The sequence below is a fragment of the Ursus americanus genome, chromosome 13 (assembly GCF_024610735.1).
Source record: "Ursus americanus isolate L20-20 chromosome 13, mUrsAme1.1.p, whole genome shotgun sequence".
NCBI lineage: Eukaryota > Metazoa > Chordata > Mammalia > Carnivora > Ursidae > Ursus > Ursus americanus.
Window position 1 is genome coordinate 38399285 of NC_142139.1, and position 17035 is coordinate 38416319.

The window sequence follows — 17035 nt, forward strand, 5'->3', positions numbered from 1 at the left end:
TTAGCTTGTCCTTCCAAAGCAGATGACTGGTAAGACTTTATCATGGTACCCTGTATAATTAAGGATCCTGGCAACAAAAAAAAGTGCCCTATGGCATTGGGGAAACATGTCATGATCCACAAATCTAAACACGCAGTTTCAACTGTTGATAGAAGGGTGCATGAGAGCAATTTTCCTGACCTTCAATCACATGTTACTGCCTTCCCACTTCTCCACATTAGAAATTGTACCTATATCCACCACAGTTGCCCAAGCCATAAAACGTTGACTCCTTCCATATTTTACCTACCACATCCAATCCATCAAGTCTTCTACATTTTAACTTGAAAGTATATCTCCTTCTCCTCAACTACCCTCTCCCGGCCACAATCATTTGGTTCTTGGAATGCTCAAACAGCCTCCTAACTGCTATCTTAATCCCTACTCTCATCCTATTCCAATTCCTTCTCCAAACAGCAGGAGTTCTCTTCTTAAATGCGTATCAGAGCATATCATTTCCTTTCCATGACTTCCGAATGCATTTAGAATAAAACCTAGCTCCTTGCCTTGGGCTTTTCTCTCTTGCAACTGAGTAAATATGGATGAAAAATATAGGACTGACATCCCACAGATCCACCGAGAACTGAGCCAAGGGGCTTGCTTTGACTTTTCTTAGCCTTTAGTTTCCTCATTTGCAACATAAAACTGTTGGGCAAGAAGACCTCAAAGGCCCCATTACTTTGTAAAATCTATTATTACATTGCGTTTGTAATGTATATAATTCTAACTGGTCCCAAATTTCAAAAACTGTGTGGTTAAGAGTTCCCATCTCCATCCTGTCCCTCTCCACTTTTCTCTGTTCTCTGGAACTTGGGAGCAGAATATCCAAGAAAGTGGCCTAGGTCTGACCTCTTTCCATCATGTCCCTGGTTGCAACCCTCCTCGTGTGCCTCTCAACCCTTGGCTATTATAGTCACCCTCTCAGATTTTGTCCTGTCGTTTGTCTTGTTTCATTCTCTAGTAAGTGTGAGCCCTCCTCCACGTTTTCTCTTTCAAATCAACAAGGACCTTCAGGTCATTTTCCAGATTTGCTTCCTGACTTCTCTCTGCTGAGTCTCCTTGTCCCTCTGACCAGACATCAGATATGCTGGCACCAAACAACAGGAATGAGAAAACAGAAAGGACTGCAGGGAAAGAAAACAAAATGATACAATTCCTCACAAGGTCCAATATAGCAGAGCCAGTATGAGGCATCTGTAATGGGTAAAAAGGTATATCAGACAATAGGAGAATAAAAAACTTACAACTGCATAATTAAAAATTATGAACCGAATTAGTCAGATGGCCATAAAAATGAGTTGGAAAGAAGATACTTTATGAATGCATGATCATTAATATCAGTTACGCTGGGATCCTGGGGAACGCGTGTAACCGTGGCAAGCACACTCCTTTCCCAACGCAGAAACCTCCCTCTGATTCTCTAATTAACTTGGGTGAATAAATTTCTCAGAGCCAGGAAGTGGGAAGGAAAAGGACATAATTGCATCATTAGGATATTGCTCCAGCTGACACAAACATCAGAGTCTCAGAGCACTGTGGAGAGAGCAATGTTGGATTTCAGTCCTGATTCTGCCATTGCCCAAGTGTATGATCTTGGCCAAACCACTTAACCTCACTGAGTTCCACCTCCTTTCTGAATTTCTGTCTATAAGTGAAGGATTTAAAATAGACACACAATTTTTAAAAGAGGAGCTTCAGCCTATGTTTAAAGGAACTCTTCCTCAGAAGTCAATGAGAACAATAGATGAAAGCCCTGCTGTTCTGACTGAAGAGGGTCTCAGAGCTTCTCCCAGCATGGCTGTCACTGCCACCAACCTCAACCTCAACGCTACAGGATCAGAGACACCCAGTCAATGATCTCACAGGGGCCTTCTGGATGTAAGGTTCGACTTCATCGAACAAATATTGTGCTCCATTTCCTTGTGGGCTTGCATGGACACTGAAACTAATGAAGAGATCCCAAATATTCCTGGTTTTACATAAAATAGTTAAGTCTTTAAGTCACAAAAGAAAGCTGTTAATTTCATCTCAATTCTGAAAGTCAATAAAAAGGAGATGCTAAACTGGGAAGACTCTCACATAATACTTTAAAATACTCTTTAGCTAAAACATACAACTTCTTTCCCATTTGTCCTCAATGTGTACAGTTGGTCCTTCTGAGCCATATTCAGTAAGCTATAGAGTTTTTCTGTGATCTTCCCTTATGATTTTGATATACAGATGTATAAAGTAGGATTGGGCAATACATGAACATGTACATTGAAGGCCACAGAGAATCAAAGCTTACCGACAGAAGATGATGGGCTGGAGTTGGTGAGATAAGACTATCATTCCATAGTGGTTAAGTGGAGTAACATGGGGGGAAGTGGGAAGCAAGCAATGTCAGATACAGCCATACCTCAGTAAAGAGATCAACAACTAGAGGGAACTGAAATACTGACTTTCAGTCCCTGTACTTTCCAAAATTATAAGCACAAAAATAACATATACAAAATAAGTAACTTTTACAAATTGAAGAAAAAACAATCTAATATAAAAGTAAGCAAATTATTGCAATAGACACTTTGCAAAGGGGATTTTCAAATGGGCAATCAGCATGCGAAAAGATGCTCAAAACTCTTCGGTCATTAAGGAAACACAAAGTAAGACCACAACTACCATACCCCCAAATGAATGGCTTTAACAAAATCCTAAGTGTTGGCAAGGATATAGAGCTACTGAAATATTCATTTACTGCCTGTGGGCAGTGTCTTCAAAACCTGAATCTTTATCTAGGTATGGCTCAGCCCTCCCACGCCCAACAGAAACACTTTACATTGTGTACTGAAAGCCACATGTAAGAATGATCATTGCAGCACCCTTCTGTAACAGGGTGAAAATTGGAAGCAACCCGAGGGTCTACTGACAGTAGAATAGATAAATCACAACAGATTCATACAATTGAGTATGTCACAGCAGCCAGAATGAACTGCTGTACACAGACATAACATTCTTGAGAGAAAGCATAAAAGAGGACATACCGTATGCTCCCATTAATATAAAGTTCAAAAGCAGGCAAAATGTTAATGGTACTAGAAAACAGAAAAATGGTGACCTTTGGAGAAAGGGTGTAGTGTCTGATGGGGCACAAGGAAAGCCTCTAGGGTGCTGGTAATATTTATTTATCAGATGGTGGTTACGCAGGCGGGTTTACTTTGTGAATATTCCTTGAGCTGTACACTTAGAAATTGTGTACTTTTCTGATCATATGCTGTACACATCAATTAAATTTATTTAACAATACATTTTAAGGGTTTTTTTTTTAAGATTTTTATTTATTTGAGAAGAGAGGGAGAGCACGAGTGGGGATAGGGAGAAGGAGCAGCAGACTCCCTGAGGAGCAAGGAGCCCAATGCAGGGCTCAACACGGAACTCGATCCCAGGACCCAGAGACCATGCCCTGAGCTGAAGGCAGCTGCTTAACTGGCTGAGACATCCAGGTGCCCCATATTTTAAGTTTTAATTATCAGTTTTTCAAAGTAACCTACCAAAATTCTGAAAACACTGCTCTCATCATTACAGATAGTTTTATGCGTCCTATTGTCTTTCTCAAAAGAAAAATGAAGCATAGAGCTTTGCTAAAAGCCAACAATATCTGTGTCAGGCTAAGCCCAACTGGGGAAGGAACCAGTCTTTTTTTCTTTTGTGTCTTCCATAAGACCGAGCACATGGCTAGCCAAGCAATAAATACCTCATAAAAAGCAGTTGATTTGAATTCGTGCAAGAAGTTGTCGATCATTATAATCTGCTTAGTTTTCAGAGTTATTAATATCTCCTTAGAAATTTCACTACTACTAAATTTTCCATGTAACATGTCATGATTTTTTGCAATGTGGCTAACGGACTTTGTTTGATTTTTTTTTTAATGGAGTTGATGGTGTCTAGTGGGTCACACTGACACTAATAAATGATCAACAAAGAAACACATATGATGATGTATATTTACACCAGGAAAGTTCATGATGCTGGAACCAAATATGGTAGGGGAAGCTGGCCAAAGTCCCGCAGGGTGGCCATTAGGAAATGCTTTCTCGAAAAAGTGACATTTGTGAAATGATGGCTAAAGTGTGAAAGAGGAGTTTCTTAGGCAAGCGGGGGGGGGGGGGTAGTGCATTCATACATTATCATGTTTACTCCTTCCAGCAGCTGCAGGAAATAGTTAGGATTTCATTTCACTGCCTGGAGAAACTGAGGTTCAGAGAAGTTTGACCAATTTTTCCATATTCCTACAGCTAGGATGGGGATTCAGGAGTGCCCTTGTGATGAGCACTGGGTGATATATGGAATTGTTTGATTTTATGCACCTAGTTACCTTGATAGGAAGACCACAATTATCCAAATGAGAAAAGGAGCTAATTGCTTGGTCCAGATTGAGCAGTAATCATACACACAAACACACACGCGCATACACGCGCACACACACAAACTAGTTTCAGAAAACCTGGCACTATTCCAAATTTTTCTTGCCTTGAATTCTCATTCAGTCTTTGAATTCAGCCTTAAGACACTGACAGTAAGGGGCGGGGGAAGAAGTAATAATGAAAGTATGGCTTTTCTGGAATGAAATGTTAAAAATACTGGAAGTTGGGGCGCCTGGGTGGCACAGCGGTTAAGCGTCTGCCTTCGGCTCAGGGCGTGATCCCGGCGTTCTGGGATCGAGCCCCACGTCAGGCTCCTCTGATATGAGCCTGCTTCTTCCTCTCCCACTCCACCTGCTTGTGTTCCCTCTCTCGCTGGCTGTCTCTATCTCTGTCAAATAAATAAATAAAATCTTTAAAAAAAAATACTGGAAGTTATATTTTATAAATTTTATTTTGGTGAAATTTTAGAGACATATCAGATATGATACATGTGTCCAGGAACAACAAAAAAGGTCATAGTGCCTTATTTCTTAAGTACTCTATTATATCAGAAACACTTTCAAAATATCTTAGGAAGATTCACCTGTCAATAAATGCAGTTACGCCTTCAATAATAATTGTGGCATGTTGTGATTCTGTTTTTCTTGTGATTTTCACAGATTAACTGTGCTGTTATAAAAGTACATTCTCTCAGCTATTAATCACACATCCCTTAAATAGAAGACATTAACATTTTATAAAAAACAATAAAGAGTGAAAACCGGATTTAAAAAGCAGCTCCTGCTGAGATGTTTGGGACATTATATAAACAGTTAAAGACAACAATGAAAACACCATAAAGTTAATTACCACAATTAAATAAAATAAATTAAAAGCCAAAACTGTTAAACTCTTTAAATGGAATTTGGCTGTGCTCAGAAAGACTAGTTGATGTTCGAGATGTTAATCCAGAAATTTGAGCAAAACCCTGAAATACTATAAATCCTGGCATCTACTTGCAGATTTCTTCTTTCTCGATTACCTTGTAAAAATATTATGGGCTCCCAAAATGGTTTTGGAGTTTATTTTAAAACTGGAAACAATCTTAGGAGTTGCCTTCTTATTAGCCCCTCACTGTATGGGTGAGGACACAATAGCATGGGGATGTGAGTGATTTGTCCAACTCGACAGTGGGTTTGTCGATGAACTGGAACCAGAATTCAGGTCTCCTCACTCCTGCTAAAACACCATTTTCCCTAACAAAATTCCTTCCAGGAAACAGTATACTTTCATGAATTCTTTTATGCCTTTACCTTCTACCTCCTCTCTGAATCAGTCCTTTTTTTCCCCTACTTTGTTCTAATAAAGACAATATAACGTCGTGGTGAAGAGCAAAGACCTTAGGCTCAAGCAGGCCTGGGTTCAAGGCGAGGGCTCTGCCATTTCCTAGTCATTGACCTTAGGCCTCAGGGAACCAATTCATCCCAGTTTGCCAAGTACTTTCCTGTTTAAAAACTGAAGGTCCTGAGTCCTGACAGCCACCTCAGTCCCAGACAAATTAAGTTAGCTACTTATTTAACTCTGTAAGCTTGAGCTCTTTTGTCTGTAAAAATATGGATAATAGTCATTTTTATGCCTCATAGTGCTGCTGGGAGATCAAATGAATGAATAAATGTATGAAAACATTCAGCATAGCTCCTACACCTGGCCCATATAAGCCCTCATTTCCGTATCTGTCCCTTCCTCTTCTGCCTCTCCATGTTAGAGATGTAGACCTGAAAGTCTTTAAGACACAGGTGATATGTAAAGCTGAGAGGGAATGAGTTTTCTGAGACACAAAACAAGCAGCTGATTTGTGGAAAGTGGGAATAGCACAGAAATAAAGAGTCCATTAAGAAAGAAGGAGAATATCTCAAGGCCATATTGGTCAACATAATCAGACCAGAAATGAAGGAATTTCAGGGCCATGGCATACATGGGAAAGCTTAGTAATAAATTCTATTCTTGAGTCTATAAATATATGCAGATTCTATAAAAGATTTTTTTAAAAGAAAGAAAGAAGAAGTGAGGATAAGGGATAAAGAGGTATAATACTTTGTCTACTATATGGGATAACTTTAGAAACATGAAGAATCATCAAAAGAGACAAAAAATATCTATTATTACCATATCGCTGATACATACAGTACTGTATCTAGCATTTATATCCTCCCAGAAAAAAATCTCTAAGAGGAAGAACACATTGAAAAACCTATCTTTTTCTCACCAATATCTGGTTGAAGGCTTTTCTCTAAGGAATGAGACAGGCATAAATAAGGTAAGGATCTTCAGGAACCAGAAATAGAAAACAAATGCACAGTGGTGATGGATGGAAGCTGAGGATGCTCTCCCAGCTCCTGGATGTGGGCAGAGGCTATGCTCTGTGGGATATCCAGAACTCAGCACAAATCCCATGTCAGGTACAGGATGAGGGCATGGCCTTGCTAAAAAAAAAAAACCACCAGACGAGAGGAGGCAGAAAACAAAACTTCCAACCTACTGCTTGGAGCAAGGGTTTATCAAAAGCTCTATAATTGGGGAGGCAGAAGATACACACATGTCTCACCAGCAGGACCTAGCCACACCAGCCAATGGCTCAGAGACAGGATTTGAAATATCATCAGTATCGCAAGGGCAGGAAGCCCCAAGGAACCATGGTTCTAGAATGGGAAACACGGTGTCAACTACAATACTGTGAACCAGACTGTGGTGAGTATAGAAGTAAATAAAATACAAAAATATAATAAAACTTCTACTCCACATAAGCCTGAAAATTATTATAAAATAATTTCAAAATTATAAAACACATATCCAAAACCAACACTAGGAAAGACAGTCAATAAAATCAACAACTGGAATAGTAATTCACTCCATAGAAAAGGAAAATGATAAAAGAATATAAAAAAGAATTTAAAATAAGTAGTTTAACACTTCACCAAGAGAGGTACCTGGGTGGCTCGTTGATTAAGCATCTGTCTTTGGCTCAGGTCACGATCCCAGGGTCCTGGGATTGAGGCCATGTTGGGCTCCCTCTGCCACACCCCCTGATCACACGAGCACACGCGCTCTCTCTCTGTCAAATAAATAAATAAAATTTAAAATAAAAAAGACTACTAAGAGACAGGAGGAAATAATGTTCTTTATTTTTTTTAAAGATTTTATTTATTTGTCAGAGAGAGAGCACAAGCAGGGGGAGCGGCAGGCAGAGGGAGAAGCAGACTCCCCACTGAGCAAGGAGCCCTAAGCCAAAGGCAGATGCTTAACCCACTGAGCCACCCAGGTGACCCAAAATAATGTTCTTTAAAAAAACATATGAAAATATGAAACAAAGCATCAGAAATAAAGACAAAAAAATCAGATCCCTTGGAATTAAAAATATATTCTTTGAAAAAATTTTATAAGCTCAGTATACAGAATAAAATCTAGACTAGATACAGTATAAGAGAATGAGTGACATAGGAGATAATACTGAGGAATTTCCCAGAAGATAACAAAAAGAGATATAAATAAAAAGATGGAAGTAACAATTAAAATGTATAAAACATAGACTGAAAGATTCTAACATGTACATAAAAGAAGTTCCAGAAAGAAAAAAAAAAAAAAGAAAGAAATGAAGAAAAAGCAATGTTTGAAGCGCCAGTATTGAAAAATGACATGAATCTTGAGATTGAAACTACACTCCGGATGCCAAGCAAGAAGAATAAAAATAAATCCATATCCAGATACATCCTAGCGAGCATCGGGAATGAAGAGGAAAGTCATCTGTGCTCGTTGTCTCTGATTTCTGTCTTCCCACTCTTTTTTGAACCCACTCTCATCAGGCTTTTGCCCTTGCCTACTCCATCTAAACTGCTTCTAACGGACTCTGTGATGTGCCAGCCAGAGCCTCAAAAAGAACTCACTCCCCAGACACTAGAAATGTACCACAAGTGAGCTCTGAATTAGGACCCTTCCTCAGATTGCACTGGCTAAGGAATCACCTTGCCCAAAACCATGCCCCTTTCCAGGACAGCCCACTTTCAATGACTAGTCAACAAGAGGTTTGTGCAGGTCCAGATACCTCACCCCATCTTAACATTAAGCTCCCCATGGGGTTTGCTGCAACCTTCATTAGTCTGCATCAAAACCCAACTTCCCCTAATTCCTGCTTCCTTCCCTCCCCTTCCACAGATGGCAATTCCAAAAGCACTTCCTAATAAACCTCTTGCTAATCTCCACCTCAGGGTCTGTCTCCTGAGAAACACAACCTGCCATTCCTTCTATCAAGGTCACTGATGACCTTCATGCTATTAAATCTAACTGCCAATTCTTAGTCCTATCTTGGTTCACCTATTAACTGCATTTTATACATTTCATCACTGACTCATTCTTGACATATTTTCTGCATTTGGCTCCTACTGTCCTGGACCTCCTCTTACCTCCTCCATCTCACTGACCTAATAGCAAAATGTTTCAAGGCTCAGACCTGGAATCTCTTTTCTTTTCCACCGCATATATTTACTTCATTATTTCATCCGGACTCGTGGCTTTAAATACTATCCCTGTGTTTATGATTCGCAAATACGTGTTTTCAGCATGGTCCCCTCTCCTTAGCTATTTCACATTCCCATTTGAGTGTCATGAAGGCATCTCAAATTTTACATATTGAAACTGAGTTCCTAATTTTCCTCTGATCATTCTTCCAACCTCAGCAAATGACATCTTCACTCTTCCAGTTACTGAGGCTAAATAACCATCCCTGACTCCTTTTTTTTTTTATATCGCACATTCTATCCATTAGCTAATCCTAAACCAGCAATACTTTCAAAATATATTCAGAATCTGATAGCTTCACACCACCTTCACTGTTAACACTCTAGTCCAAACCATCAGCATTTCTCACCTGGATTATTAGAGTAACCTCTAATTGGCCTGATTCTGTTCCCTACCCCTATCCTACAATCCATTCTCAACCCAGCAACCAGAGCTATCCCACTAAAACCTAAGTTAGATCATGCTCTCCATTCAAACCCACTGATGGCTACATTATCGCTTACCTCACTGACCTAATTTTTACCCCAGCCCCCTGTTCACTCTCCTAGAGCTACACTGCTTTCCTGGTTGTTCCAGCCAGACCAGGCTTGCCCCCAACCTCAAAACACTTGCATTTGCTATTTGCTATGCCTGAAATGCCCTTCCTTCAGATCTCCACAAGGTACCAACCCCTCACTTCTTGTAGCTGTAGACTCAAATGTACCCTCTAAGTAAGGACTTCACAGTCACCTATATACAATTGGGATTCCACCTCCCACAACCCTCCCTCCCTGATATACTCTCCTCCTTAGCATTAATGCTATTTAGCATACCATGCATTTTACTTATGCCAAGACAGAAACTGCTAGCTGATTCCCAAATGTGTTTTCTCTTCCTCTGAGGCCCACAACTGAACTACCTTTCCCGGGCACCCTTGAAGTTAAATGTGAACAAGTGACTGCATCTTAGCCATGTGAATATGGGCCAAAGTGTAAGTGCCACCTCCAGGCCTAGTCCTTAAAAACCTCCCATGTGATCCTCCATGCTCTTTTTTCTCTCTGGTTGCTAGAACATTGGTGACCCCAGGATGGCATCGGAACTAAATGTTAAAGATGACAGAGTCACAAAGTAGAAGAAGTCTGTACCTCGAGAGCTCCCCAAGTAGGAACATCTGTAAGAGACAGTGTGAAAAATTAAAAATAAAATCTCCAAGCATTCAGCCAGTGATAATCAGGGGTTTAATTTATTACAGTGACTAGCTTTATCTTAGCTAATACATTCACTTGTTAGACTGTAAGATCTATGAGTGCAGGGATTTTTTTACTGCTTTGTACGCTGATGAATACCCAGTGCCTAGAGCACTGTCAATCAATAAATATTTGAAGGATAATGAATAAATGAATAAAGAACCCCATAAATTTCCACATAGAGAAAAGATCGGCTATATAGAAAGGGATGACAACTTTGGCAAAAACTCTCATCAGCAATGATAGTGGACAGAAGACAGTATCTTAGAACATCAGAGGAAAAATAACAAGAAACATAAAATTCAAAACCAATCTAAACTACCATGTAAGCATGAGAACAAAATAAGGACTTTTAGAAATACTAAGAAATCTTGACACACACATGCACACACACACACACACACACACCCTGAAAATGAGTGGTTAAGGGACATACTTCGCAAAGAAGAAAGCGAGCCCGAAAGGAATGAATAAAATGCAAGAAAAAAAATATTACTACAGAAATTTGATAGTTTGTAAATTTAAATAACTATTACCTACAAAAACTTATGAGTAGTTACTATGGATTTTTTTAATGTGGAACTAAAATTTTAAATACAATAACCAGGAAGCGGGTGGGGAAGATCCAGAAGGGACTAGTTTTCAATAAAAAAATTAGAGACAAATATTTCCACTAACACGTTAAAGATAACTTCTAATAGAATGGCAACACAATGTATAGCTCTAAAACCACCAGAGGAATCTTACGGTAATAACTGAAAACTCTATTAAGCCAAAAGAAGGCAAGAGAAGAAAAAAAAAGCAAAGGAAAAAATGGAATTTAAATGGAAACCTAAAATAAGATAGTAAAATAAATATAAATTGTTAATAGTAAGGATACCCATCTATTCTTATAGAATAAGGTAATACAAATAAATTCAACTAGAGGGCTGGTTATAAAGAATAAACTTAAAACCAAAGAACACATAAAGATTGGAAATTCATGAAAACATATTTACCTACAAATAATAACCAAAAAAAAGTTGTTGTAACACTAGTACTACCAGGCAAAAACAGATATAAGATAAAAATTATTAATAGGAATGAAGAGGTACACTAAATTATGGTTAAGGAAACAATGCTTCAGGAAGTTAGGATGATCATGAATTTGTATAAACCTAACAAAATAGCTCCAAACTCTTAATTAACGGAAGTACAAGGAAAAAAAATGTTAAAACAATTGGACAGGGAGATTTTAACATACCACTATTTGAAACATGGTTCAAGTACATACAAAATAATAAGGATATATATTTAACATTAGATACTTGATATAATATATATTTTTAGAATCTGGCACAAATAAAAAATACACATTTTTTCAAGCACATACAGAGCATTTTAAAAATTTTTCCATATACTAAGTCACATGAAATGTCCCAATAAATGTTAAAAATTTAAATAATATAATCATTACAAATCAACAGTAAAGATAGTTTTTTATTTTTATTTTTTTTAAAGATTTATTTATTTATTTATTTATTCGACAGAGAGAGACAGCCAGTGAGAGAGGGAACACAAGCAGGGGGAGTGGGAGAGGAAGAAGCAGGCTCATAGTGGAGGAGCCTGATGTGGGGCTTGATCCCAGAACGCCGGGATCACGCCCTGAGCCGAAGGCAGACGCTTAACTGCTGTGCCACCCAGGAGCCCCAAGATAGTTTTTTAAAGTGTATTCTGAATAACTAACTGATTAAAGAGTAGATCAAAATGGAAATTATGAAATGTTTAGAACAGGGAGTAAATGGAAACACAACAAATTGAACCTGTGGAATGCAGGCAAAGTAGTATCAAGAAGTAAATTTATTGCCTTAAATGTATTTATTAAATGAAGTAAGTATTTAAATTGTTATTCAGGGGCACCTGGGTGGCTCAGTCAGTTAAGCATCTGTCTTGGCTCAGGTCATGATCCCAGGGTCCTGGGATCATGCCCCAGGTCAGGCTCCTTGCTCAGCGGGGAGCCTGCTTCTCCCTCTGCTCCTCCCCCCTGCTTGTGCTCTGTCTCTCTCTGACAAATAAATAAATAAAATCTTTGAAAAATAAATAAAATAAAATTGTTATTCAACTTTAACACATATAAAGCAAAAATTATTAAATTCAGGGGCGCCTGGGTGGCACAGCGGTTAAGCGTCTGCCTTCGGCTCAGGGCGTGATCCCGGCATTCTGGGATCGAGCCCCACATCAGGCTCCTCCACTATGAGCCTGCTTCTTCCTCTCCCACTCCCCCTGCTTGTGTTCCCTCTCTCGCTGGCTGTCTCTATCTCTGTCAAATAAATAAATAAATAAAATCTTTAAAAAAAAAAAATATTAAATTCAAAAAAAGTAGGAGAAAGAAACTAACAGAGACAAGAACAAAAATGAATGTAATCAAAAACAACTGTAAAAAATAAACAGTAGAGACTGTCAACAAAACCAAAAAACAAGTCCTTTGTGAATATTGAAAAGATATACAAGCCTCTATGCACCACAAAGAGAAAGACAAAGAGAGAGGTGTGGGAGGGAGGGAGAAGAAAAAGAGGAGGAGGAAACAGACAATGGAGGGAGGAAGGAGGAGAGGGAGGGAGGGAGGAGGGGGAGAGGAGAAGGGAGAGAGAGAGGACAAATGGACAAATAAGCAATATCAGGAACAAAAGGAAAAGCTGAAGAGGATAGGAAGGGAAGTCTAGATTTGTTAGGGTGCTGGAGGAACCAAACAGGCCCATGTAAGGCAGGAAAGAGAGGAAGGCATCCAAGAGCAGCATGAAGGCACTGAATCCTACATGGAAGAAGAAATCACAGAATATAAGGAAAAAAGACCGCAGAGAAGAGCATGAAATGCACTAAAGGAAGAAGCAAGTGAAGAGCAGCATAAGGTAACCATATGCTAGCTCTTCAAGTATTTTCCTTTCTAAGTGAAAAACTAGCATTACATAAAATAAAATCAATTTAGAAAATGACTTTATTAAGAACTATTTATACAAAATTATAATAATATAGCAGAAGGCTGAGAGTGAACTTAATTGTTCTTTTATATATCTGAGTAGCTCATTAACAGAAATCAAGGTATTCATTAAGAAAGAACAGCTGATCTTCCTCCAGAGAAAAATCCCAAATCCAACTACCCGTTAAGAGTCTGGTTCCTGATTTCATGTGCTAGGAAACACCTTTTAGGTATGAAACATTGATCATTTTGTTTCATTTTTATTAAAGAAAAATAATATAAAAACCACCACTGAACTCAGTGTGTGGTATTTATATATTTTATTTACATGTATGTATGCATTTATTTATATTTGACAGTCCTGAAATATATCAAAACAGTAGATTAGGCAAAATTGTGAAGTCAGTCAAAAAAAATAAAAAATCAGTGTTTGCCTAGATATTCTTCCAGGAACGTTCTTCCCCCTTGGAGATATCCTTCCCTGCACAATGTTCTTGAACTATGCCCGGAGGCTTTTATATTTTAACAGGGGAAAATACATCAAGTATTGATCACTTGCCTATAAGGAATGTGTAGAATATACCAGGTATTAGCATACAGAGGACTTTGTTAAGTCCTTGTAAAATAAGCTTTCCTAGTACCCCTAAAAATCACAAAATATAGAATCATTACTGTTCTGTCAATTCCCTGGACCTATGCCTATGTCAATTCCTATGCCTATGATACATAGGCCAGGATGTGAAAATGAGTAAGAGCGTTTAGAGACAAATAATACACTAATTCAGCTCTTCCCTCACACATGGCATTATTACTCAACATCAAAAAAAAATTCATAACAATCTCTCTCAATCATGGATCTACAATATTCCCCCTACCTTTATCCACGAAGGACACTTCTAAGTACCCCAATGGATGCCAGAAACAGTGGATAGTATCAAACCCTATAATACTGTGGTTTTTCCTATATCAACATATTTATGATAAAGTTTAATTACAAATTAGGTACAATAAGAGACTAAACAACAATAATAAAACAGAACAATTATAACAATATACTGTAATAAAAGTTAGTCTCAAAATATCTTATTGTACTGTACTCACTGTCTTCTTGTGATGATGTGAGATGAAAAAATGTTTACATGATGAGATGAAGTGGGGTGAATGACGTAGACATTGTGACGTAGCATTAGGTATTATTGACCTTCTGACAATAAGTCAGAAGAAAGATCATCTGCTTCCAGACCATAACTGACCACCAGTGAGTGAAACCACAGAAAGCAAAACCAGGATAAAGGGAGACTACAAGGAATGCCTGAGTGGTTCAGTCTGTTGGGCATCTGACTCTTAGTTCCGGCTCAGGTCATGACCTCAGGGTCATGGGATAGAGCACTACATGGGGCTTCAACTCAGCAAGGAGTCTGCTTGAGATTCTCTCCCTCTCCCTCCCCTTCTGCCCCTCCCCTATTCACACATGCACACATGGTCACTCACTCTCTCTCTCTCTCTCAAAAATAAATAAATAAAATCTTGAGGAAAAAAAAAAAGGGAGACTACCATATTCATGCTCCTCTTTTTATCAAAGTGTGTTTATAAAATAATATGGTACTAACCCAAAGTCATAAGGTCAACACTAAGTCTCAATGCTCTCATTTACACAAGGCAAGCAAGCTCCCCATTTCCTATTCCCATCACAAGCACCCTGTGCTTTCTTCCTTCCCCAGTTTTGCTCATTTTGCTCTTGCCACCTAGATATCAACTTCCTATTTTCAAATTTTCCAAAGAGCAAACAATCCTGATTTTCCTTAGAGGAACATATGAAAGCCCTCCTTCTGCACAAAGTTTTCTCTTATCCACCACACTGGAAGTCTTCTTTGTCTCCTCAGAATCCCACAGCCCTTAAACTATCTCTCATTTATGACATTTGCCCTTTTAAATCTTGTGTTGTGGTTATGTGTGTGCAAATGTTACTTCCTCTATTACACTACAAAAGTCTTTAGGATAATATTTCTGTCTGAATTATCACAATATCCCTCACATAACAATATAGTGTTTAAAAATTATTTGTAAAACAACTGATTGCAGCAATTAATTATGGTCATTTTTTTAGTACAAAAAGCCAGTTCCCCAGAAATACATGTACCAAAACTAGGTTTAGCTGCTGACTTCTTGAATGATATAACCTGTTCTCTGGGACCTCGATTTCCCAAACCTATAGCATTAATTAATAATGGAAAATTTTTTTAACTTATAAAGTGAATGAAAAAGTTACTTGCTATATAAAGTGAAAATTAAGTACCTTAGAACTAAAGGAGATGTTATTATAAGTACTCCCAAAAGAAGCAAACTGGTAGCTTACAGTAAGAAACAGGAATTGATCTCCATTAACAAGACTTAATTATCAACTGGGACAATATACACAGGCAAGGAGATAACACTTTAAGAAAGTAAAAGATACAAGAGCAAGACCTCACAATTTTTTAAAAAGTGATAATAAAAGGTGTAAGTTTCCCAGAATACACTTCATGATTAAAGAATAAAAGATCTAGGCAGGTTCTTCAGGAGGAAAAAAAAAAAAAGACTGAGGCAGGATAAAGGCTGTCAAATTTAAGGACAGATGACAAAATTAATCAGTCTAGCCAAATAAGAATTCCAATGGCATTTTTCACAGTAATAGAATAAATCCTAAAATTCTGAAGCCACAAAACACCTCGAATAGCCAAAACATTCTTGAAAAGGAAGAACAAAGCCTGAAGCATCATGCTTCCTGATTTCAAGCCATGCTACAAAGCTATAGTGATCAAAACAGTATGGTATTGGCATAAAAACTGACACGTGCATCCATGGAACAGAACAGAGATCCCAGAAATAAACCCATGCATACAGAGCCAACTAATTTACAACAAAGGAGGCAAGAATATGCAATGGAGAAAGGACAGTCTCTTCAATAAAGGCTACTGGGACAACTGGACATCTACACACAGAAGAATGAAATTAGACCACTATCTTACATCAGACACAAAAATTAACACAAAATGGATCAAAACCTTGAATGTAAGATGTGAAACCATAAAACTCCTAGAAGAAAACATAGGCAATATCTCCTTGACATTGGTCTTGACTATGATTTTTAGATTTGACACCAGAAGCAAAGACAACAGAAGCAAAAATCAACAACTGAGGTCTATATCAAACTAGATATAGATATTTCCTCTGCACAGCAAAGGAAATCATCAACAAAATGAAAAGACTACCTACTGATTGGGATAAAATATTTGCAAATAACATACCTGATAAGGGGTTATGTCCAAAATGTATATAGAACTCTAAAAGCTCAATAGCAAAAAAAAACCACAAAAAACAAAAAACAATCCTGGTTAAAAAAAAAAGGTTAGAGGATCTATGTTCCAAAGACATACAGAAGGCCAAAGGTACATAAACAGGTACTCAACCTCACCAGCTATCAGGGAAATGCAAATCAAAACCATTATGAGGTATCACCTCACATCTGTTAGAATGGCTATTGTTATTATCAAACATATAAGAAATAGCAAGTATTGGAGGGAATGTGAAGAAAAAGGAACCCTTGTGCACTGTTGGTGGGAATATAAACTGGTACAGCCACTGTGGAAAACAGTATGGAGGTTCCTCAAAAAATTAAAAATAGAACTACCATGTGATCCAATGAATCCACTTTTGAGTATTATACTGAAGAAAATTAAAACACTCACTCAAAAAGATATATATACCCCTACATTCACTGACTCATTATTTACAATAGCCAAGAAATGAAAGCAACCTAGGTGTCCATCGATAGGTGAATGAATAAAGAAAACGTGGTGTATATATACTACGATGGAGTATTC